This window comes from Sus scrofa, chromosome 1 (genome assembly GCF_000003025.6).
Source record: "Sus scrofa isolate TJ Tabasco breed Duroc chromosome 1, Sscrofa11.1, whole genome shotgun sequence".
NCBI lineage: Eukaryota > Metazoa > Chordata > Mammalia > Artiodactyla > Suidae > Sus > Sus scrofa.
This window is the reverse complement of record NC_010443.5, coordinates 130521338-130547853: the sequence shown is the minus strand read 5'-3', so window position 1 is coordinate 130547853 and position 26516 is coordinate 130521338. Positions and strand designations below refer to the sequence as shown.

The window sequence follows — 26516 nt, the reverse complement described above, 5'->3', positions numbered from 1 at the left end:
TACCACAGAGACAACACCAGATCCTATGCCACAGCAGGAACTCTTACTTCTCAATTTATACTTTCCTGAGCTTCAAATTTTCAAACCTTAAACAATTCTTACTTTATTATCTTTTTTGGATAACAGAGGTTATCATGATGGGGAGGCTACGGTCCATTTTTATTTTTATATTTGCACTTCTCTGTATGAAAAAGAAAAAAAGTTGGTTTTTCTTTTTTTGGCCACATCCATGGCATGTGGAAATTCCTGGGCCAAGGACTGAACCTGTGCCACAGCAGTGACCCAAGCTACAATAGTGACAACACTGGATACTTAACCACTAGGCCATTAGGGAACTTCTAGGTACTATTTCTGATATTAGTAAATATAAACAAACATAGCTACATGATTCTCTTTTATATATTCTCCACTCATAAGGGACAGCAGAGCACAAAATCCCAGAATCTGCTCTTTGCTTCCAGAGGCCTTGCCCTCACTTCTACCTGTACACCTTCCCTACTGTTCAAACCTCTTGGGAGGAGGAGCCCCTAGACTCAGAACGTCTACCAGTAGCTAAGCGGACTTTGCAAGCTTCCGGGAGGAAACCAGTGTGCTAAGTAAGGGTCTTCAGAGGCAAGCAGCTAGCACCTCCAGGGGAGGGCCTGTGGGCAGATGCTTAACTCCATTCCCACCTACAGAGCCCGGGACCGCTGGGGTTGTGCTGCCATCTGGTGGGCCAAAGCTAGCACCACACTTTCACCTTGGCGAGGCCAACCAAGCCTTTCTAGCTCTCCCGGCTGAGCCTGGAAGCAGGAACCACTCCCAGGACAGGCTTTGAGCAGAGAGGGCATAGAGGGCGTAGACCTTCCAAAGGCCCACCTGTGTTCACCCCCCACCCCAACTTAGGCCTTCACCATTAAAAAGTAATGACGACAATAACAAAATCTATCTCTGTTTCCACTATTTAAAAAATAAAAATAAGGAAACAAGAGGTGATAGTTTTATACACAGTCTTTTTTTTTTTTTTTTTTTTTTTTGCTTTTTAGCGCCACACCTGTGGCATATGGAGGTCCCAGGCTAGGAGGTCGAATTGGAGCTGCAGCTGCCAGCCTACACCACAGCCACAGCAACGCGGGATCTGAGCAGCATCTGAGACCTACACCACAGCTCACAGCAACACCGGATCCTTAACCCGGTGAGTGAGGCCAGGGATCGAACCTGCCACCTCGTGGTTCCTAGTCGGATTCGTTAACCACTGCACCACGACAGGAACTCCCTCAAATCAGTCTTTAAAGGCATAGGGGGCTGAATAGTCTGTGTTTTAAGATCCTATTAGAAAAAATTACAAGGTGAAGACAGGATTAAGATGGCAGAGTAGAAGGAATGAAGCTCACCTTCTCTCATAAAAGCAAAAAAAATGAAAACCAACTGCTGAACAACCTTCAACCAAATAGACTGCAAACTATCAAAAAAGATAACCTACTTCAAAAGACAAAAAGGAGGCCACATCAAGATTACACGATATAAGCAACCCCATACCTGCTGGGTGGGCAGCCCATGAACTGGAATGTAACTGCATCACAGAGATTTACCCACAGGAGTGAGAGTTCTGAGCCCCACATCAGGTTCCCTGCCTGGGGATCTGGCATTGGGAGGAGGAGCCCCCAGGGCATTTGGCATTGAAGGCCAGGGGGTATGTGTGCAGGAGCTCCATAGGACTGGGGGAAACAGAGAATGAATTCTTTTTTTTTTTTTTTTTTTTTGTCTTTTTCCTATTTCTTTGGGCCGCTCCTGCGGCATATGGAGGTTCCCAGGCTAGGGGTCGAATCGGAGCTGTAGTCCCCGGCCTACACCAGAGCCACAGCAACGCAGGATCCGAGCCGAGTCTGCAACCTACACCACAGCTCACGGCAACGCCGGATCGTTAACCCACTGAGCAAGGGCAGGGACCGAACCCGCAACCTCATGGTTCCTAGTCAGATTCGTTAACCACTGCGCCACGACGGGAACTCTGAGAATGAATTCTTGAAGGGTGTACACAGGCTTTCATGTGCACTGGGTCCCAGGGCATAGCAGAGACTCAATAGGAATCTGGGTCAGACTTGACTGCAGTTCTTGGAGGAGCTTGTGGGAAAATGGGGTGACTGGCTCACTGTGGGGGAAGGACACTGGAGGCAAAGGTCTGGGGAATAATAATGAGCATGTGTTCCTTTAGATGTGGCCATTTTGGAAAAATCTGGTCCTATCCATCAGGGCTGAGAAGCCCCAGGCCAAACAATTATCCAGGTGGGATCACAGCCCTACCCATCAGTAACCATATTGCCTAAAGAACCCCCAGGCACACAACCTGGGCCTTCACCCAGAGACAGAGCCCCACCCACCAGAGGGATAAGAATCAGCTCCACCCACCAGTGGGCAGGCACCAGTCCCTCCCATCAGGAAGCCTGCAGCAAGCACCTGTACCAACTTCAGCCACAAGGAGGGGGACATCAGAAGCAAGAGAGGCTACAACCCTATTGGCTGCAAAAAGGAGACCACACCAAAAAGCTAAACAAAATAAAAAGGCAGAGAATTATGACTCAGATAAGGGAGCAAGAAAAAAACCCAAGAAAAACAGCAAAGTGAATGGAGATTATCAAACTCCATGAAAAAGACTTTAGATTGATGATAGTGAAGATGATTCAAGACCTTGGAAATAAACTGGAGGCAAAGATTGATAAATTACAAAAAACAATGAGCAAAGAAATACAAGATTTAAGGATTAAGCAAGCAGAGATGCAAAATACCATAAAAAAATTGATTAGAAGCAAACAACAGCAAGAATACAGAAGGCAGAAGAATGAATAAGTGAAGTGGAAGACAGACTAGTGGAAATCACTGATGGGGAACAGAAAAGAAGATGAAAAGAAACAAAGACAGTCTAAGAGAACTCTGAGACAATGTTAAATGCAAAAAAAAAAAAATCCATTTTATAGGGGTGCCAGAAGGAGAAGAGAGAGAAAAAGGGTTAGAGAAGATACGTTTAGAGATAACAGCCAAAAACTTCCCTAATATGGGAAAGCAATCACTCACTTAAATCCAAGAAGCACAATGAGTACCATATAAAATAAACTCATGGAAGAACACCCCAAGACACATATGAATCAAACTCACCAAAGACAAAGAGAAAATATTGAAAGCATCTAGGGAAAAGAAATAAATAACATACAAGGGAACCCTGATAAGGTTACTGACTGATTTTTCAGTAGAAACCCTGAAGGCCACAAGTGAGTGGCATGATATACCTAAAGTGATGAAAAAAACCTCTAACCAAGATTACTCTACCCAGCAAGGTTCTCATTCAGATTTGAAGGAGAAATCAAAAGCTTTACAGGCAAGCAAAAGCTAAACCACTAAACCAGCTTTATGACAAATACTAAAGGAACTTCTCTAGGTGGAAAAGAAAAGGCCACAACTTGAAACAAAAATACTACAAATGACAAGGCTCACCAGTAAAGGCATACATATAGTAAAAGTAGAAATCGTGCACACACAAATAAGCTACCAAAATCAGAAATCTTGAGATGAGGAGGGTACAAATGAAGGACACTGGACATGCACCTACAATTAAGAGACCAACAACTTAAAACAATCTTGTATATATAGAGACTCCTATATCAAAACTTCAGGGTAGGAGCTTCCATGTGGCACAGCAGAAACAAATCCAACTAGGAACCATGAGGTTATGGGTTCGATCCCTGGCTTCACTCAGTGGGTTAAAGATCGGCATTGCCATGAGCTGTGGTGCAAGTCACAGACGTGGCTCAGATCCGGTGTTGTTGTTGCTGTGGCTGTGGTGTAGGCCGGCAGCTGTAGCTCCAGCAGATCCGACCCCTAGCCTGGGAACCTCCATATGCCTCAGATAAAAGCAAAAACAACAACAAAACAAAAAACAAACAAAAACAAACTTCAGGGTAACTGCAAACCAGTAATCTACAAAGGAAACACACAAATAAGAAAAAGCAATCCATACAACACTAAGGATAATCATCAAACCAAAAGAGAAGAGAACAAGAGAAGGGAAGGAAAAAGACCAATAAAAACAAATCCAAAAGTTAATAAATTGGCAATAAAAACATACATATCAATAATTCCCTTAAATGTAAATCGACTAAATGCTCCAACCAAAAGACATAGACTGGCTGAATGGATACAAAAACAAGACTCATATATATGCTGTCTTCAAGAGACCCACTTCAGTTCTAGGGACACAGAAAAACTGAAAGTGAGAGGATAAAAGAAATTATTCTATGCAAACAGTAACCAAAAGAAAGATGGATAGCAATACTCATATCAGACAAAATAGACCTTAAAATAAAGAATATTATAAAAGACAAAGAAGGAAATTACATAATGATCAAAGGATCAATCCAAGAAAAAGATATAACAATTATCAATATATATGCACCCAACACAAGATCACCTCAATATATGAGGAAACTGCTAACAATGTTAAAAGGAGAAATTGACAATAACACAACAATAGCAAGGGGCTTTAATACCCCACTTACAGCAATAGACAGATCATCCGGACAAAAAATCAACATGGAAACACAGGCCTTAAATGATGCATTAGACCAGATGGACTTAATAGATATTTATAGTGCATTACATCCAAAAGCAGAAGAATACAAATTATTCTCAAGTGCACATGGACTATTCTCTAGGACTGATCATATTCTGAGCCACAAATCAAGCTTCAGTAAATTTAAGAAAACTGAAATCATATCAAGCATCTTTTCTGACCACAACACCATACAACTGGAAATGAACAAGAAAAAAACTGCAAAAAACACAAACACATGGAGACTAAACAACATGCTACTGAACAACCAATGGATCACTGAAGGAATCAAAGAGGAAAATAAAAAATACCTAGAATCAAATGACAACAAAGACTCAACAATCCAAAACCTATGCGATGCAGCAAAAGCAGTTCTAAGTTGGAAGTATATAGCAATACAAGCCTACCTTAGGAAACAAGAAAAAGCTCAAATAAACAACCTAACTTTACACCTAAAGCAACTAGAGAGAGAACAGACAAGAGCTAAAGTTAGCAGAAAGAAAAAAATCATAAATATCAGAGCAGAAATAAAGACAACCACAGGAAAAAAAAAATCAATGAAACTAATAGCTGGTTCTTTGAAAAGATCAACAAAATTGATAAACTCTTATCCAGACTCATCGAGAAAAAAAGGGAGAGGACTCAACTCAATAAAATTAGAAATGAGGAGTTCTTGCTGTGGTGCAGCAGAAAGGAATCCGATTAGTATCCATGTGGACGCAGATTCAATTCCTGGTTGCATTCAGTGGGTCAGGAATCCTGTGTTGCTGTGGCTATGGCTGTGGCCAGCAGCTGTAGCTCTGATCTCAAACCCTAGCCTGGGAACTTCCATATGCCATGGGTGTGATTCTAAAAAGCAATAATAATAATAATAATAATAATAAAATAAAATGAGAGAATGATGCCCCAGTTATTTAAAAATAAAATAAGGAGTTCCCGTCGTGGCGCAGTGGTTAACGAATCCGACTAGGAACCATGAGGTTGCGGGTTCGGTCCCTGCCCTTGCTCAGTGGGTTAACAATCCGGCGTTGCCGTGAGCTGCGGTGTAGGTTGCAGACGCGGTTCGGATCCCGTGTTGCTGTGGCTCTGGCGTCGTCCGGTGGCTACGGCTCTGATTAGACCCCTAGCCTGGGAACCTCCATATGCCGCAGGAGCGGCCCAAAGAAATAGCAAAAAAATAAAATAAAATAAAATAAAATTAGAAATGAAAAAGAAGTTACAACAGACATTACAGAAATACAAAGGATCATAAGAGACTATTACAATCAACGGCAATAAAATGGAACCTAGAAGAAATGGACAAATTCTTAGAAACTACAATTTTCCAAGACTAAACCAAGACAAAATAGAAAAGATGAATGGACTAATCACAAGTACTGAAATTGAAACTGTGAATACAAACGTTCAACAAACCAAAGTCCAGGACCAGATGGCTTCACAGGTGAACTCTATCAAACATTTAGAGAGGCATTAGCACCTATGCTTCTGAAACTATTCCAAAAAATTGCAGAGGAAGGAACACTCCCAAACTCATTCTATGAGGCCACCATCACCCTGATACCAATACCAGACAAAGACACCACAAAAAGAGAAAAGAAAATTACACGCCAATATTATGATGAACATAGATGCAAAAATCGCCAACAAAATACTAGCAAATTGAATCCAACAATGCAAAAGGATTGTACACCATGATCAAGTGGGATTTATCCCAGGGATGCAAGGATTTTTCAATATTTGCCTATCAGTCAGTGTGGTCCACCACATTAACAAACTAAAGAATAAAAACCATATGATTGTCTCAGTAGATTCAGAAAAAGCTTTTGATAAAATCCAACACCCATTTCTGAGAAAAACCCTCCAGAAAGTGGGCATAGAGGGAAACTATCTCAACATAATAAAGGCCATAGATGACAAACCCACAGATAACATCATTCTCAATGGTGAAAAGCTGAAAGAATTCCCACTAAGATCAGGAACATGAAGACAAGGATGTCTGCTCTTGCCACTACTATTCAACATAGTTTTGGAAATCCTAGCCACAGCAATCAGAGAAAAAAAAAAAAAAATAAAAAAGAAAAGAATACACTAGATCAGAAACATGAAGACAAGGATGTCTGCTCTTGCCACTACTATTCAACATAGTTTTGGAAATCCTAGCCACAGCAATCAGAGAAGAAAAAGAAATAAAGGAATCCAAATTGGAAAGGAAGAAGTAAAACTATCACTCTTTGCAGATGACATGATACTACACTGAGAAAATCCTAAAGACACCACCAGAAAACTGTTAGAGATCATCAATGAATTTGATAAAGTTGCAGGATATAAAATTAATAGGAGTTCCTGTCATGGTGCAGTGGAAACGATTCCAACTAGGAACCATGGGGTTTGGGTCCGATCCCTGGCCTCACTCAGTGGGTTAAGGATCCACTGTTGCCATGAGCTATGGTGTAGGTCACAGATGTGGCTCAGATCTGGCGTTGCTGTGGCTTTGGTGTAGACCAGCAGCAACAGCTCCCATTAGACCCCTAGCCTGGGAACCTCCATATGCCACGGGTGCAGCCCTCAAAAGACAAAAGCCAAAAAAAAATAAATTAATTAATACATAGAAATATACTGCATTTCTATATGCTAACAATGAAGGATCAGAAAGAGAAATTAGGGAAACAATCCCATTTACCACTGTATCAAAAAGAATAAAACACCCAGGAATAAACCTACCCAAAGAGACAAAAGACCTATACTCTGAAAACTATAAGATAACAATGAAAGAAATCAAAGATGACACAAACAGATGGAAATAAATGCCATGTTCTTGTATTGGAAGACCGAATATTGTCAAAATGATTATTCTACACAAGGTGATATACAGATTCAATGCAATCCCTATCAAATTGCCAAGGAGATTTTTCATAGAACTAAGAACAAAATATTTTAAAGTTTGTTTAGAAGTACAAAAGACCCAGAACAGCAAAGCCATCCTGAGAAAGAAAAATGGAGCTGAAGGAATTAGGCTCCCTGGCCTCAGACTACACTACAAAGCTATAGTCATCAAAACCATATGATTCTGGCACAAAAACAGAAATATAGATCAGTGGAACAGGAGAGAAAGCCCAGAATTAAACCCACCCATCTAGAGTCAGCTAATCTATGACACAGGAGGCAAGAATACACAATGGAGTAAAGACAGCCCCTTCAATAAGTGGTGCTGGGAAAACAGAACAGCCACATGTAAAGAATGAACTTAGAACACTTCCTAAGACTATATGAAAAAGTAAACTTAAAGCAGATTAAGGACCTAAAGATAAGACCAGATACCATAAAACTCTTAAGAGGAAAACATAGGCCAAACATTCTCAGACATAAACCACAGCACTATCTTTTCAGATCCACCTCCTACAGTAATGACAATAAAAACAAAAATAAACAAATGGGACTGAATTAAACTTAAAAGTTTCTGCACAGCAAAGGAAACGTTAAACAAAACAAAAAGACAACCCACAGAATGGGAGGAAAAATATTTGCAAATGAAGCAAATGATAAGAGATTAATTTCCAAAATTTATACACACCTTCTGTAGCTCAATACCAAAACAAACAAACAAAACAAACAACCAACCAACCCCATCAAAAACCTGGCAGAAGATCTAAATAGACAATTCTCCAAAGATGACACACGGATGGCCAAAAAACACATGAAAAGATGTTCAACATCACTCATTATTAGAGAAATGCACATCAAAATCACTAAGAGGTACCACCTCACACCAGACAGAATGGCCGTCATCAAAAAGTCTACAAACAATAAGTGCTGGAGAGGGTGTGGAGAAAAAGGAACCCTAGTACACTATTGGTGGGAACGTAAATTGGTGCAACCACTGTGGAAAACAGTTGGAGATTCCTCAGAAAACTAAAAATAGAACTACCATTTGATCCAGCAATCCCACTCCTGGGCATCTATACAGAGAAAACCATGACTTGAAAAGATACATGTACTCCAATGTTCATTGCAGCATTATATGCAATAGCCAAGACAGGGAAACAACCTAAATGTCCATCGACAGAGGAGTGGATCAAGAAGATATGGTATATATACGCAATGGAGTATTACTCAGCTATTAAAAGTAAAGAACTAACAGCATTTGCAGCAACATGGATGGACCTAGAAATTATCATGCTGAGTGAAGTTAGTCAGACAGTAAGACAACAACATCATATGCTATCACTCGTATGTGGACTCTAAAGAAAGGATACAGGAGTTCCCGTCTTGGCGCAGCGGAAACGAATCCAACTAGGAACTGTGAGGTTGTGAGTTCGATCCCTAGCCTTGCTCAGTGAGTTAAGGTTCCCGCATTGCCATGAGCTGTGGTGTAGCTTGCAGACATGGCTTGGATCTGGCATTGCTGTGGCTGTGGCGTAGGCAGGCAACAACAGCTCTGATTAGAACCCTAGCCTGGGAACCTCCATATGCCGTGGGTGGGGGCCTAAAAAGACAAAAGACAAATAAATAAATAAATAAAAATTTAAAAAGGATACGATGAACTTCTTTGCAGAACAGATACTGACTCTGACTTTGAAAAACTTATCGTTTCCAAAAGAGACAGGTTGGGGGGTGGGGGGAATGGGCTGGGGGTTTGGGATAGAAATGCTATAAAATTGGGTTGTTGTGATGATTATTGTACAACTATAAATGTAACAAAATTCATTGAGTTAAAAAAAAAAAAAGAATTCCTGTCATGGCGCAGCAGAAACAAATCTGACTAGCATCCATGAGGATGTAGATTTGATCCCTGGCCTCACTCAGTGGGTTGGGGATCCAGCTTTGCCATGGCTTGTGGTGTAGGTCACAGATGTGGCTCAGATCCTTCATGCTGTGGCTCTGATTTGACCCCTAGCCTGGGAACTTACATATGCCGCAGGTGCAGCCCTAAAAAAAAAAAAAAAAAAAAAAAACAAACGTTACCAGTCTGATGCGCTGGCTAGACCTTAGCAGCAAGAGAGGTAAAACAAGAAAGTCAGAGCCAGATTGGTATTCGTTTGTTTGTTTGTTTTTTTCTGCGGCCCCCATGGCATATGGAAGTTCCCAGGGCAGGGATTGAATCTGAGCTGGGGCTGTGACCTACACCTCGGCTACAGCAATGCCAAATGCTTAAGCTACTGCACTGGGCTAGGGATCCAATTGATGCCGAAAGAGACAAGCCAGATTATTAACCCACCATGCCATACTGGGAACTTCAGGCTGGCATTCATTCTTAGGGAGAGAGGTCTAAAGGTAGGAGGGGAGCTCTCTGAGAGACCTTCTGTACAGCACGGAATCTACCCCACCTACTGGGGCCACTGATGGCATATAGGAATGGAGGGGCTGAGCTAGAGCTGTGGATACAGAGAAAAAACAGGAATTTCCCTGACACTGAAAAAGAAGGACACTGCTTAGTAAGGAGGATGGTGGTTGCAAACAATGAATCACATTGCGGTTGTGAGATGCCTGTAGAGAAGTCCTTAAGAATGGAAAAACAGAAAAAAGAGTGGCTAATTTTAGCCCTGAAGGCCTCACAGAGGAAGCAGTATCTGAGCTGGATCTGAAAGGTGAGTAACAGTTCTCCAACCAGAGCCAGAAAGGGCAATGCAAGACAAAGAGTGTGGAAGAGTCTGACTTCTCTTTAAGGCCCAGACCAGCTTAGAGGAGAAATATGTTTTCTTTAATTAGGAAAAGGTACCGAGAACATAAAAAGACATGAAAAAGGAAAGACATGATTGCAATAAAACATGGGAATAAAAATACAGTTTTTGTCAAAAGATAGTCAGCTAATGAAAAAAAAAAGGACTTCAAGAGTTCCCATTGTGGTTCAGCAGTAATGAACCTGACTAGTAACCCTGAGGACATGGGTTCTATTCCCAGCCTCACTCAGTGGGTTAAGGATGTGGCACAGGCCGTGAGCCGTGGTGTAGGTCACAGACACGGTTCAGATTCCACATTGCTGTGGTTGTGTCACAGGCCAGCAGGTGCAGCTCTGATTCTACCCCTAGCCTGGAAACTTCCATATGCTGTGGGTGTGGCCCAAAAAAGACAAAACCAAACCAAACCAAAATAAACTCTTCAGCCAAAGAAAAGCAATGGAAGAAAACCAGGAAAAAAATAAATTCATACCACCAAGTTTTAAAGCACAAACTTGGAATGAAGAAATGATAGGGAATAAAAGCATACCTATAGGCAAAGAAATGCAAACTGGGGCTGAGAAGAGGAAAAAAGATTAAAGAATGATAAAGTTAACTCATGTATGATACTGAAAATATAAGAAAGTTAACATGATTCATAAGGTATGTGTGATTCATAAATCGGAGGGTAGAACAATTAGACGAGAAAGCCCCACGGTGTGTGTGAGCAGGGCCAGAGAATGAACCAGGATGCATGAATGAGGAAGCTTTTAGGGTCTTAAAGCCCTAAAGAACCTGAACCTCAAAGTTCTCTGTCAGCTAATGAAAATTTAATGTAAAGTAAAAGGCAAGATTAATGGAATATATAAGCAAGGCCAAGAAACAAACAGTAATAAATGTTAAAGTTCAATGTATGATAAAAAGTACTACTAAAATTCATTACACTGAGCGAAAAGAAGTTAGATCTTCATGTCAAACCAATATCAAAATAATTCCAAATAGATTAAAAAAAAAAACCTAAATACAAAAAAATGAAACTAGGAGAAGTTCCCAAGAAGCTCAGCAGGTTCAAGATCAGGCATTGTCACTGCTGTGGCTCAAGTTTGACCCCAGGCCTGGGAATTTCTATATGCCGCAGGAGCAGCCAAACAGAAAAGAAAAGAAACTAAAAGAACTCAAAGAATGAAAATGAAAATGATGGGACCATTTATCTGCTTTTAGGACAGGAAAGAAATTCCTAAGCATTAAAAGGGAAGAAATCACTCATGCACATGCATGGGCGTGTGCGCGCGCGCACACACACACACACACACACACACATATACACGCATACTTATACAAAATGAGTGGATTTATAATGAAAAAATCTTTAGGAGTTCCTGTTGTGGCTCAGCAGAAATGAATCTGACTAGTAACCATGAAGTTGCAGGTTGGATCCCTGCCCTCACTCAGTGGGTTAAGGATCCCGCATTGCCGTGAGCTGTGGTGTAGGTCACAGATGCAGCATGGATCCTATGTGGTTGTGGCTGTGGTGTAGGTTGGCAGCTGTAGCTCTAATTAGACTCCTAGCCTGGAAACCTCCGTATGCTGTAGGTGCAGCCCTGAAAAAGCAAAAAATAAAAATTAAAATAAAAATTAATTTATCCAAGTAAAAAATCACAGACAAAATTAAGACAGGGAAATGAAAACATGTATCTGCATGAAAGATGACAGACAAATAGTCTTTACAAAGAAATCACACAGAAAAAAAAAAAACAAGAAAAAGACAACTATAAGAAAAAAGAAATAACATGAAAGGACAATTCATAAAATATAATGGTTAATAAAATGAAAAATGCTCAGCCTCACACACAAAAAGTAAGCTTCTTTCTATCAACTGACAACAAAGGAAAAAAGGATGGTATTTTATATTGGTGGCTTTGTGGTGAATATGTAAATGGCCACAATGATTCTAGAAAGCAATCTGGCAGTATATATCAAGAAATTTTAAAAAGTACAGACCCTTTGATCCATCAAGCCCTCTTGTAAGAGCCTGTTCTAAAGAAATACTTAGAAATTTATACAGTAGAGAGTTTCTGTCATGGCTCCAACTAGGAACCATGAATCCAACTAGGAACCATAAGGTTGCAGGTTCGATCCCTGGCCTCACTCAGTGGGTTAAGGATCCAGCATTGCTGTGAGCTGTGGTGTAGGTTGCAGACGTTGCTCGGATCCCTCATTGCTGTGGCTCTGGTACAGGCTGGCGGCTACAGCTCCGACTGGACTCCCAGTCTGGGAACTACCATATGCTGCGGGTGCAGCCCTAGGAAAGACAAAAAGACAGACCAAAAAAAAAAAAAAAAGAAAAAAAGAAAAAAAGAAATTTATACAGTATTTATAAACTCTGCAGTACATTTCTAACAATATATAAAAGAGAAAGTCAGAAATCATTTACATTTCAAAACAACAAAAACAGTAGGTAGCACTCAGACCTACAACGCTTTCCCTGTAGAAAGCTCTGTTTGAAGTGCTTTACACAGAATAACTTATTTAACTCTTAACACAGCCCAATGGGATAGAAATTGTTATTATCCTCATTTTACAACCGAGGAAACTGTGACATAATGAGGCATTAATTATGATACTGAAAATCCATTCAATGAAAAACGATGCAATCATTATTTCAGACAATAACTGTTCTCCTCTGGCCAAAGATAGATTTTCTTTTTCTTTTTTTTTTTTTGTCTTTTTTTTTTTTTTTTTTTTTGCTATTTCTTTGGGCCGCTCCAGTGGCACATGGAGGTTCCCAGGCTAGGGGTCGAATCGGAGCTGCAGCCACTGGCCTACGCCAGAGCACAGCAACGCGGGATCCGAGCTGAGTCTGCAACCTACACCACAGCTCACGGCAACGCCAGATTGTTAACCCACTGAGCAAGGGCAGGGATCGAACCCGCAACCTCATGGTTCCTAGTCAGATTCGTTAACCACTGCGCCACGACGGGAACTCCCCAAAGATAGATTTTCTATAAGAGTTTTTTCTATCAAAGAAAACAGTGTGGCTCCTGGCCCACCCATGCCATCAAAGGCCGAACTGGGAGTCTACACTTCCACCCTCACCAACTGTAACAAAGCATCCCAAACTTTTTGCCAAGGTGGCATCAGAGAAGGCCAAGAACGGAGTTTGTCCTCACCAGACGAAAATATTAAAATATCCCTGAAGGAGAGGGTCATAGTTGACATTTACTTTTTACAGTGAGCTTGTATTACTTTTCAGATCAAGAAAAAACTGTTAAACAAACAAACAGGGGAGTTCCTGTCGTGGCGCAGTGGTTAACGAATCCAACTAGGAACCATGAGGTTGCAGGTTCCATCCCTGGTCTTGCTCAGTGGGTTAAGGATTCGGCATTGCTGTGAGCTGTGGTGTGGGTTGCAGATGCAGCTCAGATCCTATGTTGCTGTGGCTCTGGCATAGGCCGGTGACTACAGCTCCGATTAGACCCCTAGCCTGGGAACCTCTGTATGCTGCAGGAGCGGCTCAACAAGAGACAAACAAAACAAAACAAAACACCCCAAAAAACAAACAGAACTAAATTCTCAAAGTTAGAGTGGATGAATGGATAAAAATAAAGAAACAAAACAAAAAAGATCTATTTAAGATAAAGGAGTCAACTCACCAACAGGAAATAACATGTGTAAGTATCTATGCAGCCAACACAGGAGACCCTAAATATATAAAGCAAATATTAACAGACCTAAAGGAAGATATAGATGGGAATTCCCATCGTGGCACAGCGGAAATAAACCTGACTAGGAACCATGAGGTTGCAGGTTCAATCCCTGGCCTTGATCAGTGAGTTAAGGATCTGGTGTTGCTGTGAGCTGGTGGCGTACGTTGCAGATACGGCTTGGATCCCGAGTTGCTGTGGCTGTGGCAAAGGCCGGCAGCTGTAGCTCCGATTAGACCCCTAGCCTGGAAACCTCCATGTGCTGTGGGTGTGGCCCTAAAAAGAAAAAAGAAAAAAAGGAAAGATATCCCATGCTCATGGTTTGGAAGAATCAATATTGTTAACATGTCTTTCTTTTTTTTTTTTTTTGGTCTTTTTTAGGGCTGCACCCATGGCATATGGAGGGTCCCATGTTAGAGGTCTAATCGGAGCTGTCCAGCCACAGCAACACAGGATCCAAGCCTACACCACAGCTCACGGCAATGCTGGATCCTTAACCCACTGAGCGGGGCCAGGGATTGAACCCGCCACCTCATGGTTCCTAGTCGGATTCATTAACCACTGAGTCACGATTGGAACTCCTGTTAACATGTCTTTACTGCCCAAAGCAATCTATGGATTCAATGCAATTCCTATCAAAATTCCAATGGCATTTTCACCAAAATAGAAAACACAATCCTAAAATTTGTATGGAACCACAAAAGACAAGTAGGCAAAGCAATCAAGAGAAAGAAGAACAAAGATAGGAGTTCCTGTCGTGGCGCAGTGGTTAACGAATCCGACTAGGAACCATGAGGTTGCTGGTTCGAATCCTGCCCTTGCTCAGTGGGTTAACGATCCGGCGTTGCTGTGAGCTGTGGTGTAGGTCGCAGATACAGCTCGGATCCCGCGTTGCTGTGGTTCTGGCGTAGGCTGGCAGCTACAGCTCCAATTCGACCCCTAGCCTGGGAACCTCCATACGCCGTGGGAGCGGCCCAAGAAATGGCAAAAAGACAAAAAAAAAAAAAAAGAAGGAGAACAAAGATATAACCGTCAAACTCCTGATTTCAAACTGTATTACAAAGTTACAGTGATCAAACTGTATAAAAAGGATACACATGGGTATAAAAACAGATATAAACATCAATGGAACAGAACAGAGGGCCCAGAAATAAACCCACACATACACAGTTAATTAATTTATAGCAAAGGAGCCAAGATATTACAATGGGGAAAGGACAGTCTCTTCAGTAAACGGTGTTAGGGAAACTGGACAGCCATATGAAAAAGAATGAAACTGGACCATTATCTTACATCATGTACAAAAATTAAAGTGGATTAAAGATTTGAATGCAAGGCCTGAAATCATAAAATTCCTAGAAGAAAACATACAGAGTAAGCTCCTTAACATCAGTCTTGGCAATGATCTTTTGGATTTGACAGCAAAAGCAACAAAAGCAAAAATAAACAAGTGGGACTTCATCAAACTAAAAAGCTTCTGCACAGCAAAGGAAATTATCAACAAAATTAAAAGGCAACCTATGGAATGAGGGAGAAAATATTTGCAAATCATATATCCAATAAGGGGTTAATATCTAAATACATAAAGAAATTATACAATTCCACAGCAAATAAATAAAATAAATACCCCCAAAATCACAAACAACAACAAACCAATATGATTAATAAATGGTAGAGGATCTGAAAAGACATTTTCCCAAAGAAGGTATACGGATCGCACACAGGTACATGAAAAGGTGTTCAATATCACTATTAGGCAAATGCAAATCAAAACCACAATACATTACCTTACACCTGTTAGAATGGTTATTATAAAAAAAAAAATAAGAAATAAGTGTTGGAGAGGATGTGGAGAAAAGGAAACCCATATCCTCTATTGTTGAGAACATAAGTTGGGGCAGCCACTATGAAAAACAGCATGAAGGGTCCTCAAAAAATTAAAAACAGGAGTTCCCTTCGTGGCGCAGTGGTTAACGAATCCGACTAGGAACCATGAGGTTGCGGGTTCGGTCCCTGCCCTTGCTCAGTGGGTTAACGATCCGGCGTTGCCGTGAGCTGTGGTGTAGGTTGCAGACTCGGCTCGGATCCCGCGTTGCTGTGGCTCCGGCGTAGGCTGGTGGCTACAGCTCCGATTCGACCCCTAGCCTGGGAACCTCCATATGCCGCAGGAGCAGCCCAAGAAATAGCAACAACAACAACAACAAAAAGACAAAAGACAAAAAAAAAAAAAATTAAAAACAGGAGTTCTCTTGTAGGGCAATGAGTTAAGGATCCGGCATTGTCACTGCAACAGCTTGGGTTATGTTGTGGCGTGAGTTCCACCCCTGGCCCAGGAACTTCCATATGCCTTGGGTGCAACAAAACAAAACAAAAGAAATTAAAAATAGAACTACCATAAGATCTAGCAATTCCACTTTTGTGAATTTATCCAAAAGAAATGAAAACACTAACTTGAAAAGATACATGCACCAAGTTCACTGAAGCACTATTTACAATAGCCAAGATATGGAAACAACTTAAGTGTCTACTGATGGATGAATGGATCAATATGTGAGATTTTACACACACACAGATAATATAGTCAATGGAATATCATTCAGCAATAAAAAAGGAGCTCTTTCCATTTGTGACAATATGGATGGACCTTGAGAGCATTATGCTAAGCGAAATGAGTCAGACAGAGAAACACAAATGCCACATGATCTCACTTATGTGGGGAATCTAAAAAACAAACAAATTAAGAAACAAACTCACAGATACAGAGAACAAATTGGTAGTTGCTAGAGGCAGGCAGGCAGACAGGCAGTAGGGGATAATGGTGGGCAAAATGGGTGAAGGGGATCAAAATGTACCAACTTCCAGTTATAAAATAAGTAAGTCATGGTGAGTTTTTTTTTGTCTTCTTAGGGCCACACCTGAGGCATATGGAGGATCCCAGGCTAGGGGTTTAATTGGAGCTGTAGCTGCTGGCCTACACCAGAGCTACAGCAACGCCAGATCCGAGCCGTGTCTGCAACCTACACCACAGCTCACGGCAACGCCAGATCCTAAAACCCACTGAGTGCAGCTTCCTCATGGATATTAGTCGGGCTCGTTAACCACGGCGCCATGGCAGGAACTCCACTAAGTCATGTTAATAAATAAGTAATGTACAGCATGGTGACTATTGTTAATATTGTATGGTATATTTGAAGGTTACTAAGTGAGTACATTTTAAAAGTTCTTATGACAAGAAAAAAAAAGTAACTATGTGTAGTGCTGGATGTTAGTCTTATTGCGGTAATCATTTCACAATATATTACTATATTGAATCATTATGTTGTATCCTCAAACTAATATAATGTTATATGTTAATTATATTTCAAAAAAAATCCCAAAACAAACAGGGTTGTTTAGCTTCTTTCAACTATTCTAAACTAGGAGGTAACGTGGTTCACTGAAAGAAAGAAGGTTCTGGAGTAGAACAGATGTGTTTTCAAATTGTGAATCTTCTGCATATTACTAGCATGACTTTGGGCAAATTATTGAATCTCATTCAGTTTTAGATTCTTCAACTACAAAATGCAGGAAGTATCCCCTACAAGGAGGGCCGTTGAGAGGATTAAAGAAAATAATCCATGTGAAGTCCCTGACAAAAACCAGGCACAATATAAGGCCCAAACCTCTCACTTATCCACTCCTGGGAGGGAGGTAAAATGTGACACCAGTTCAGGATGATGCCAACATGACAAGAACTCCAGGGAAGAGCACAGGTCTACAGAGCGCCCAGGTCAGCCCAGTATGAAATCTTGAGGTAGACAAGCTGATTTTGAGTCTGCTGAGGGCAGTTCCAAATTCTATCCTTGGTTAGCCTCCAGGGGCTCTGAACTACTCTCATTCAAACTGCTGAGGGCACGAGTAGGTAGAGCATCTAAACTGACTGTGAGCCAAAACCCAGCAGGCCTGAGACTACCGGTCAAGTGTGTCTGTCCTGATTAACTAGTTATGACTATCTTTAGCTGCTAAACCTGCCCTGGGCAGGACCCATTGCTGGCTTTTATCATGGAAGGCCAGTTTTGACTTTGAACCAATTGGCCTGGAGTTTGGTGTTTTGTGTTACAAACAGGATTCCCAGCTTTGCCCAGACTTCCTGGATTGACTAGTGCCAGAAGAATTCTCATCATGTAAACACAATTCTACAGCAGGCCCTTGAAAAGCTTCCGTGTCAATATTGTTTATTACGAAATAATTCCACCTTTTTAGCAGCTCAGGAGGTGGGTTCAGGGCAAAAAGATGCAACAATATTTTTCCTAACTATGATAAATTGGGAAGGAAGAGGAACTGTCTGAAGAACAAGAAATAGAAGGACTCTATGTGTAATGATATAGGAGAAAGGACCATCTAATCCCAGGCACGGGGGGGAGGGGCAGCTCCTCTATGACACCGAGTCTGCAGGTGCTGGGACACCTAGGCAGGGTTGCAGCAGCCACCAGAAGGTGCCAAAGGCTACTACTAGCTTGTCTTGACTCTGGCAACTTTCCTCCTTTACCTATAGATCTTTCCTAAATCCTCAGTCCCCCAGCACTTGGAAACATTCATCTGCATTTCCTGAGACTTCACAAAAAGGAGCCATGTGACAGTTGAGGGATCACCCACCCAAAACCCCTTGCCCAGACAATGGTTTTTCAGAGGACCAGGCCCAGCCTCAGAATGACAGAGATCTCAGATGATCATAATCTCCATGGGGACTTTATAAACTCCAATTTGCAGAAGTGTGGTCTTTCTAAAATGTTACTGGCTACCCTCTCCCCTTCTCCATCCTAGGACACTACTTGAGTTTTATCTGACTTCCGTATTGCAGGGTCATCATTCAGACAATAAACTATTGAAGAGCACAACATGTTCAGATGCTACTGAGGGCAGGGTGAGGCTTTTCCAATGCTTCCTTAGGTGGTGATCATCTTAAATTCTACCTCTTACTGTTTTCCTTTTTTTTTTTTTTTGCTGTACCTGCAACAGGCAAAAGTTCCCAGGCCAGGGACTGACCCCAAGCCATAGCAGGTACTCGAGCAGCAGCAGTGACAATGCCGGATCCTTAACCCACTGAGCCACCAGGGAACTCCCTCTTTTTATAGTTTTTCTGTCTCTTCCCTAGTCAGCCTCTACTAGACCATGCCAGATGCCAGAGTGTCTCTGGAAGTGCTTATTATCTATTTTTATTCTGGTATAATCTGGAAAAACAGATAAATTGGTTATAACTGTACTTCAAATGAGACCATACAGCTATAGGATATTATGGAGGTTCTTACAAATAAAAGGAATGTGCTTTAGGGGACGGGGGCTTTGCTTATCCCTAGGGCCCAGAACACTGGACAGCACCCAGTACTTGGGCACACAATAAATATCTACTGAATGAAAGGGGCAAACACTCACTTGTTCTCAAATTAGGAAGCCTTAACTACGTTCATAACTTGAGGCCTATTGAGGAGCTGAAGGCAATGGGTGCTGTCCCGACCCTGGGAGACCTTCCCATGCTATTTCATAATTTACCCTTCTATCTGCTTACACTTCTTCTTGAGAAACTAAGTCTGGAAAAGGGGAGAAATCACTATTGCAGACTGATAAGAGAAGTGGGAACTAAATGCTATCCCCCTAAGCCCACATCACAGAGAGAAAGAATAAGTCATGAATTAACAGCCACCCACCCAGCCCTTCCTGGGGGCTCCATCACTCGTTCGTCCACTGGCAGCAACCTGAGCCCGAAGCAGGGAGAGGAGCTTGGACTTGGGTCTCCCACCATCTCCCTTGGGCTTGGTGCCAAGCACCCAGCAAGAGTCTCTGAAAATCCACCTGCCTCCAGCTTTACCTCTTGAGAGGAATGAACCCTGACTCACACAAAAAAGCCAGGTACTGAGCAGTCTAATAAATAATAGCCATCATTAACCTAAAAGAAAGGTGCCCTACAAAGAAGCAATCATTATTTTTTAAAAGACTGCTATCCTTTCCTATAACAAAACTTGGAGCCAGGTAAGTGGTGCAAGTAATTAAGTCCAGTTCTCAAAAGCCAGACTCATCGGTCAGACAATATTTATTGTGTGCCTCTGTACTTCCAGATACGGAGGACACACAAGGAGGCAACTCTATGCGACAACAGTTACTAAATGAACAAACCATGCTGGTGAATCAGCTAGGAAGCCATTACAGGCCCAGTTCCAGGACTGAGAACAGTCAGTAATCTAGGTCTGGGCAGTAATTTCTCCCCAAGCCTGGGGAGGCAGACAGCTCCCCACCCCTGTACTAGCCACAATGCCAGAGGTTATGTGACTGCCTGATGTCATAGGCAGGAAGTAATCCACAGAGCTCTAAGCACTTACCTGGAAGTCCCCTCTACCTAAAAGATTGGCCACTTTCGTTCCCTACAGCTTGTGGTCCACACTGCAACAGCACTACAGAGAAATCCCCAAATTCCTGCAGAAACTGTGAGCAGGCAGGATGCCAGCCACCCCCGAGACCAGCACCCTCAGCTCAACATTCCTAAACGTGGGCCTGCTGGTAGTACCAAGATGACTCTGGGGGAACCCAGATCTTACACCAACATCTCTTGTAGTCGGGTAACCATGGCCCATGGCCCAGATTCGAGACAGAGACCTGCATAGCCTAGACCAACTGGGACCACGCATGGTGCCTGGGCTGCTTCTCCCCTTGTACTTCCCTTATGCGCCCTTTGGGATCTGGACCCCAAGCCCATCCCTGAGGTCACTATTCAGGTCCTCCCATTCCTTGGGCTCTGGCCTCTAGGTCCCCCTTTAGCCCTCCCAGTATCCCTTCTTGGGCCTTAACTCCTGCCCTGTCCTCCTCTCGACCCACTTCCCCAAACCAGCTACCCACCTAGAGCCCGGTCTACAGCCTGCCCCCCCCCACCCCGCCCCCGCCACCGCCTCAGATGCTTCCTGCTTTCTGGGTCTGCCTCTCTCTCCCACCCTTACCCTGAGCAGACTTGCATCACACTCAGACTTCAAAGTCCTTGCCTGCCTTCTTTCAGGTTGGAGATCCCACCCCTCAGATACCCTGGGTCTCGAAGCCCATCACCTCTCCCCACTGCCTGCTGTCACTCTCAAGCTCTGGAGACCTGGGTCCCTATACCCGAAGCCATTCTCTGCCGAGAGTGCAGAACTCTCTCTCTCTCTCTGGGCCCTGGTACTTCTTACATCATATATATGTATTTTTTTCCCCTTAATGCACTAGTGCCCTTTATAAACAAATTCATATTAGTAAAAACTAGTGAGTAGGTTTAAAGAAAAATAACTAAATTTAACAGTGCTCAGGAACAGCAAAAAATAGGGAAAGCAGCTACACAAACAGAGAATATTTTGAATTCTACCTTAGCTGAAATGAAAACTCCACTGCGGCATTTTTCACGGAAATTTAAACACACTTCCTCAAGCTGTCCAGGTCAGCTTAATACCCTTCGGGTTCGCCCAGGTCGTGCAACTTCATGCACGGAGTCAAAGCTCTATCTGTATCACTGATGGGAATGTGAGGCTCTCTGGGGCCTGCAGACCTGTCTCCTGTTGCCCTAATTGCTCCTGAGGTGTGGGTCATGGAAACAGCTCTGAAAGAAGAGTAGAAAATACAGGTTTGGGCAGGTGCTCTGCATTTACTAGCCACCTTATGCTGGGCAAATCAATTAAACCCTTTCAGCCTCAGTCTTCTCATCTATAAATTGGAGCTAATAGTCCTTGCATATCTCACAGGCTTGTTTTGAAGATCACATCAAATGAGCTAATTTATGTGAAAGCACTGTGGTGTCATATAAATGTGAGGTATTATCTTGAATGCTAATGAATAGCTTACAGCTTACAAACACAAATGAATCATTCCTTTTGACCTAACAGGCAGCCAAGTAACTTCAGAAATCCAGAGCCCCAGCCTGACAGCCAAACCCAGGAATGAGTTAACTATCAGAGAGAGACTGAGAGGACCTGGAGGCCTGGCTCCTGGTCCCACCCAGTGTTGGTCAGGCCCTTGATGAATGAACACATGACTGTCATGCCATCAAGTGAAACCAGGCTCAGTGCCCAACCTCAAAGTCTCAGTGCCTGCTCTGGAGGCAAGAAGCTTTGGGAAAGGCTCCCGCTAGAGACAGTGGACTGAGTCAGGCACACCTCAAACCCAGAAAGTGCCCCTAGATGCCCACAGAGTCAAGTCCAACCACCCCAGGGCCTAGAGGCCCAGAGATACCAAGTTTTTCAGATTCATCTCCTGCCATGTCCTCAACAAACCCTAGGCCATGCCCTGTTCCTTGTCATGCCAGACACTTTGCCTTCTACATCTTCATGCCATTCCTTCAAGCCCTTCTCCGTCCTCAAAAAAATCACCCTTCTTAAATCTGTAAGAAACAACATTGGTGTATCACATTCTATAGTATAACAAGAGTGGGGAGAGGTGAGGGGCCTCCAGATCCAGGGTATCTGACAGGTTTCTGTGATTTATATAAAGGTATTAGCTAGCAAAAAGGTAAATTAGACTCTTGCCTAAAAGCAATGATAAAATATAACCTGAAAAGGTCAATGTTAAGTCTCTATGGTAGTTTTCCTGAAAATACACCTAAAATTTGAGACTTTAGGAGTTCCTATCACAGTTTTCCTGATAAATACACTTAAAATTTGAGTCTTTAAGAGTGGCACAGCATAAACGAATCCGACTAAGAACCATGAGGTTGTGGGTTCAATCCCTGGCCTCAATCAGTGGGTTATGGATCCAGCATTGCTGTAGGTCTCAGACACAGCTTGGGTCTGGCGTTGCTGTGGCTGTGGCATAGGCTGGAAGCTATAGCTCCGATTAGACCCTTAGCGTGGGAACCTCCATATGCTGCGGGTGTAGCCCTAAAAAAACAGACAAAAAACAAAATCAACCAACAAACCAAAAAACTGAATGGCTTGGAGCTCTTCCTAGTGCTTCTCCCTAGTCTGATTGCACCCTAAACACAATCACCTGTAAACTAAAGATGAGGTGCCATGAGCACAACAGCCTGTGGGTTAAAGATTATAAGCACATGATGTTTTTTAGGAATTTTCCTAGTTTGCTCTAATCTCTGATAAATACGCCCTTTTCGCAAGTATTGTCATTCCAGGAAAAGTCAAGATGCCATAACCCAGGGGACCACCACCAGGATTATGCTGAGATCTCTTGACACCAGCTTTCATGACTAAGTTTCCCAGAGAGAAAGAATGCATGTTTGTCTCAACCCTGATTCTTATCTGGAACCCTTGTTTTGTTTTTTGTGTTTTTGTTTTTGTTTTTTTTTTTTTGGCCATGCCTGCAGCATGTGGAAATTCCCTGGTCAGGGATCAGACCTGAGCCACAGCAGGGTCCAAGATGCTGCAGTGACGCTGGATCCTTAACCCGCTGCACCACAAGGGAGCTCCTGAAACCCTGTTTTTCTTCACTTAGACTATAAAACTCCTTGCAATTCTTCCCCAAAAGAGGGCACAGTCTTTAGGGCATTAGCCTGCTGTGACCTCCTTTGCCTGGCAAAGCAATAAAAGCTATTCATTTCTCCTTCACCCAAAACTGTCTCTGAGTTTCTATTCGGCACCAGGGGACAGAGGCCAAATTTTGGAAACAAGGATAAACAAACCGTGTATATACATACAATGGAATATTATTCAGCCTTCAAAAGGAAGGAAATTCTAACATTCAACAAAATTGATGAATCCTGAAAACATTACATTAAATGAGATAAGGCAGGCACAAAAGGACAAATATTATATATTTGTATGTTCATTTATATGAGGTACATAAAATGTCAAGTTCATAGAAAAAAGTAGAATAGTAGTTAACAGGGCTGAGGGAAGAAGGGAATGAGGAATTAATATTTAATGGTATGTAACTTCAGTTTGGGATGATGGGAAAGTTCTGGAGATGGACAGCAGTGATGGTTGTATAACAATGTGAATGTACTTAATGCCACTGAATTATAGACTCAAAAAAGGGTTAAAAATGGAAATTTTTATGTTATAAATATTTTACCACAATTTAAAAAGGAATTACAGGCGGACTGGTGTGGCTGGAGCACAGACAGCAAGGGGAGAATGGCAGGGAATGTGCAGGAGAGGCAATGAGGGCAAGGGCCCCAGAGGACCTTCAGGCTGCATTCTAAGACTGAAGAGATGCCACCTGGGCAGGTGGGAGCAGAGGTGACACAATCGATTTACAATCTAAGGGCTCACTGGCTGCTGTGTGAAGAGGCTCGAGGAGGCAAGAACAGAAACCAGGAAAAGAATTGGAAGGCCACTGCAGTCCCCTAAATCCCTGAGGTTAGTTCAGAATCTTTTTAGGATCAACAAATGGCATTAATCCATGATCTATTCTTAATCTTGGTAGACTCTGGGGCCCTGCCCTGTCTGGTGAGTGGGAGAGGGAGGGAGAAAGAGAAAGGGAAAGGAGAGAGAGAGAGAGTGTGTGTGTGTGTGCGTGTGCTTGCACAGGCACACGTGCATCACCATATAGGAATCCAGGGTTTACTGCCTCAGATTCTAACAGGAGACTGAATTCCTGGGGTGTTATCCTCTCCCCAGGAGCACTTCTACACCGAACCCAGATCCTCAACTCAAGGCTTTCCTAAAAGAAAACAAGGCCTTGCCCTACCTGTCTCCTCTAGGGCTGGATGAGGAACACAAATGTTTACCTTTGGGACTTGCTGACTCCAAGTTCCCATGACACACGATCTTGTTTTTATTTTGTTTAGTTTGGTTAGTTGTTTGCTTCTATTGTAAAAATATATAACAAAAGATATACATTAACACAAAAGATTGTTTTAACCGTTGTGTTTTTTGGGGGGGTTTTTTTGGCCACCCTGTAGCATATGGAGCTCCCAGGCTAGGGATCAGATCCTAGCCACAACTGTGAACCAAGGCTGCGGCAATGCCAGATCCTTAACCCACTGAGTGGGGCCAGGGATCAAATTCACATCCTCATGGATACTAGTCGCATTCATTTCCACTGAGCCACAATGGGAGTTCCAGAATCTCCTTCCTTTTTAAGGCTGAATAATATTCCATTGTATGTATATAGCTCATTTTGTTCATTTGTCTATGACCACTTGGGTTGCTCCCATCTTTTTTTTTTTGGGCCACGACCATGGCACACAGAAGTTCTAGGGCCAGGGACAGAACTCATACCACAGCAGCAACCTGAGCCACTCCAGTAACGAGGCTGGATCCTTAACCCACTCTGTGCCACACAGGAGCTCCCTGATCCCACCTTTTAACTATCATGAATAATGCTATTATGGACTTAGGTGTAAAAATATCTGTTGCTACTTTCACTTCTTTGGGGTATATACCCAGAATTGAAATTGCTGGATGATATGATAATTCTACATTTAATTTGTTGAAGAAAAGCCATACTGTTTTCCACAGCAGCTGCACCACAAGCAATGTACAAGGGTTCTAATTTCTCCACATCCTCATCAATACTAGTAAGTTTCTGGTTTTGTTTTTTGCTTTTTTATAATAGCCATCCTAATAGGCCTGAGGTGCTATCTCTGCAGTTTTAATTTGCATTAATCTAATGACTGCTAGCACAACCACAATGGAAAACAGTATGGAGGTACCTCAGAAAATTAAATATAGAACTATTATATGATCCAGCAATCCCACTCCTAGGCATATATCCTGACGAAGCTTTTACTAAAAAAGATACACAAACCCCTATGTTCACTGCAGCACTATTCACAACAGCCAAAGGATGGAAACAACAGATGAACAGATTAAGATGTGGTATATATATATATATATATATATATATATATATATATATATATATATACACACACACAATGGAATACTACTCAGCCATAAAGGAGAAGAAAATAATTGAGTGGAACTAAAGACTCTCATACTAACTGAAGTAAGTCAGAAAGAGAAAGACAAATCCCATTGATATAATTTACATCTGGAATCTAATATATGGCACAAATGAACCTATCTACAGAAAATAAACAAACTATGGACATGGAGAACAGACTTGTGGTGCCCAGAGACAGAGGCTGGGAGTTTGGGGCTAGTAGATGCAAACAAATGCATCTGGAATGGATGACAAATGTATAGCCCAGGGAACTATATCTGATCACTTGTGATAGAACATAATGGAGGGTAATATGAAAAAAAAAAGAATGTATATAGATATATAGCTGGGTCACTTTGCTATGCAGCTGAAATTGATAGAACATTATAAATCAGGGAGTTCCCGTCCTGGCTCAGTGGTTAACGAATCTGACTAGGAACCATGAGGTTGAGGGTTCGATTCCTCGCCTTGCTCAGTGGGTTAAGGATCCGATGTTGCCGTGAGCTGTGGTGTAGGTCGCAGACATGGCTCGGATCCCGCATTGCTGTGGCTCTGGCATAGGCTGGCGGCTATGGCTCCAATTTGACCCCTAGCCTGGGAACCTCCATATGCCGCAGGAGTGGCCCTAGAAGAGGCAAAAAGACAATAAAAAAAAAAAAAAAAAGAATGCCTCCAGGGAGTTCCCATCGAGGCACAGCGGAAATGAATCCAACTAGGAATCATGAGGTTGCAAGTTCAATCCCTGGC

At 42.3% G+C, this 26516-nt stretch overlaps 1 protein-coding gene across 1 annotated transcript in view; it reads right to left on the bottom strand.

Annotated features, from left to right (window-relative positions):
• DNAJC17 (DnaJ heat shock protein family (Hsp40) member C17) overlaps nucleotides 1–26516 on the bottom strand; it is a 42509-nt gene that overhangs the window by 11380 nt on the left and 4613 nt on the right. The gene's annotated exons all lie outside the window — the stretch shown is intronic.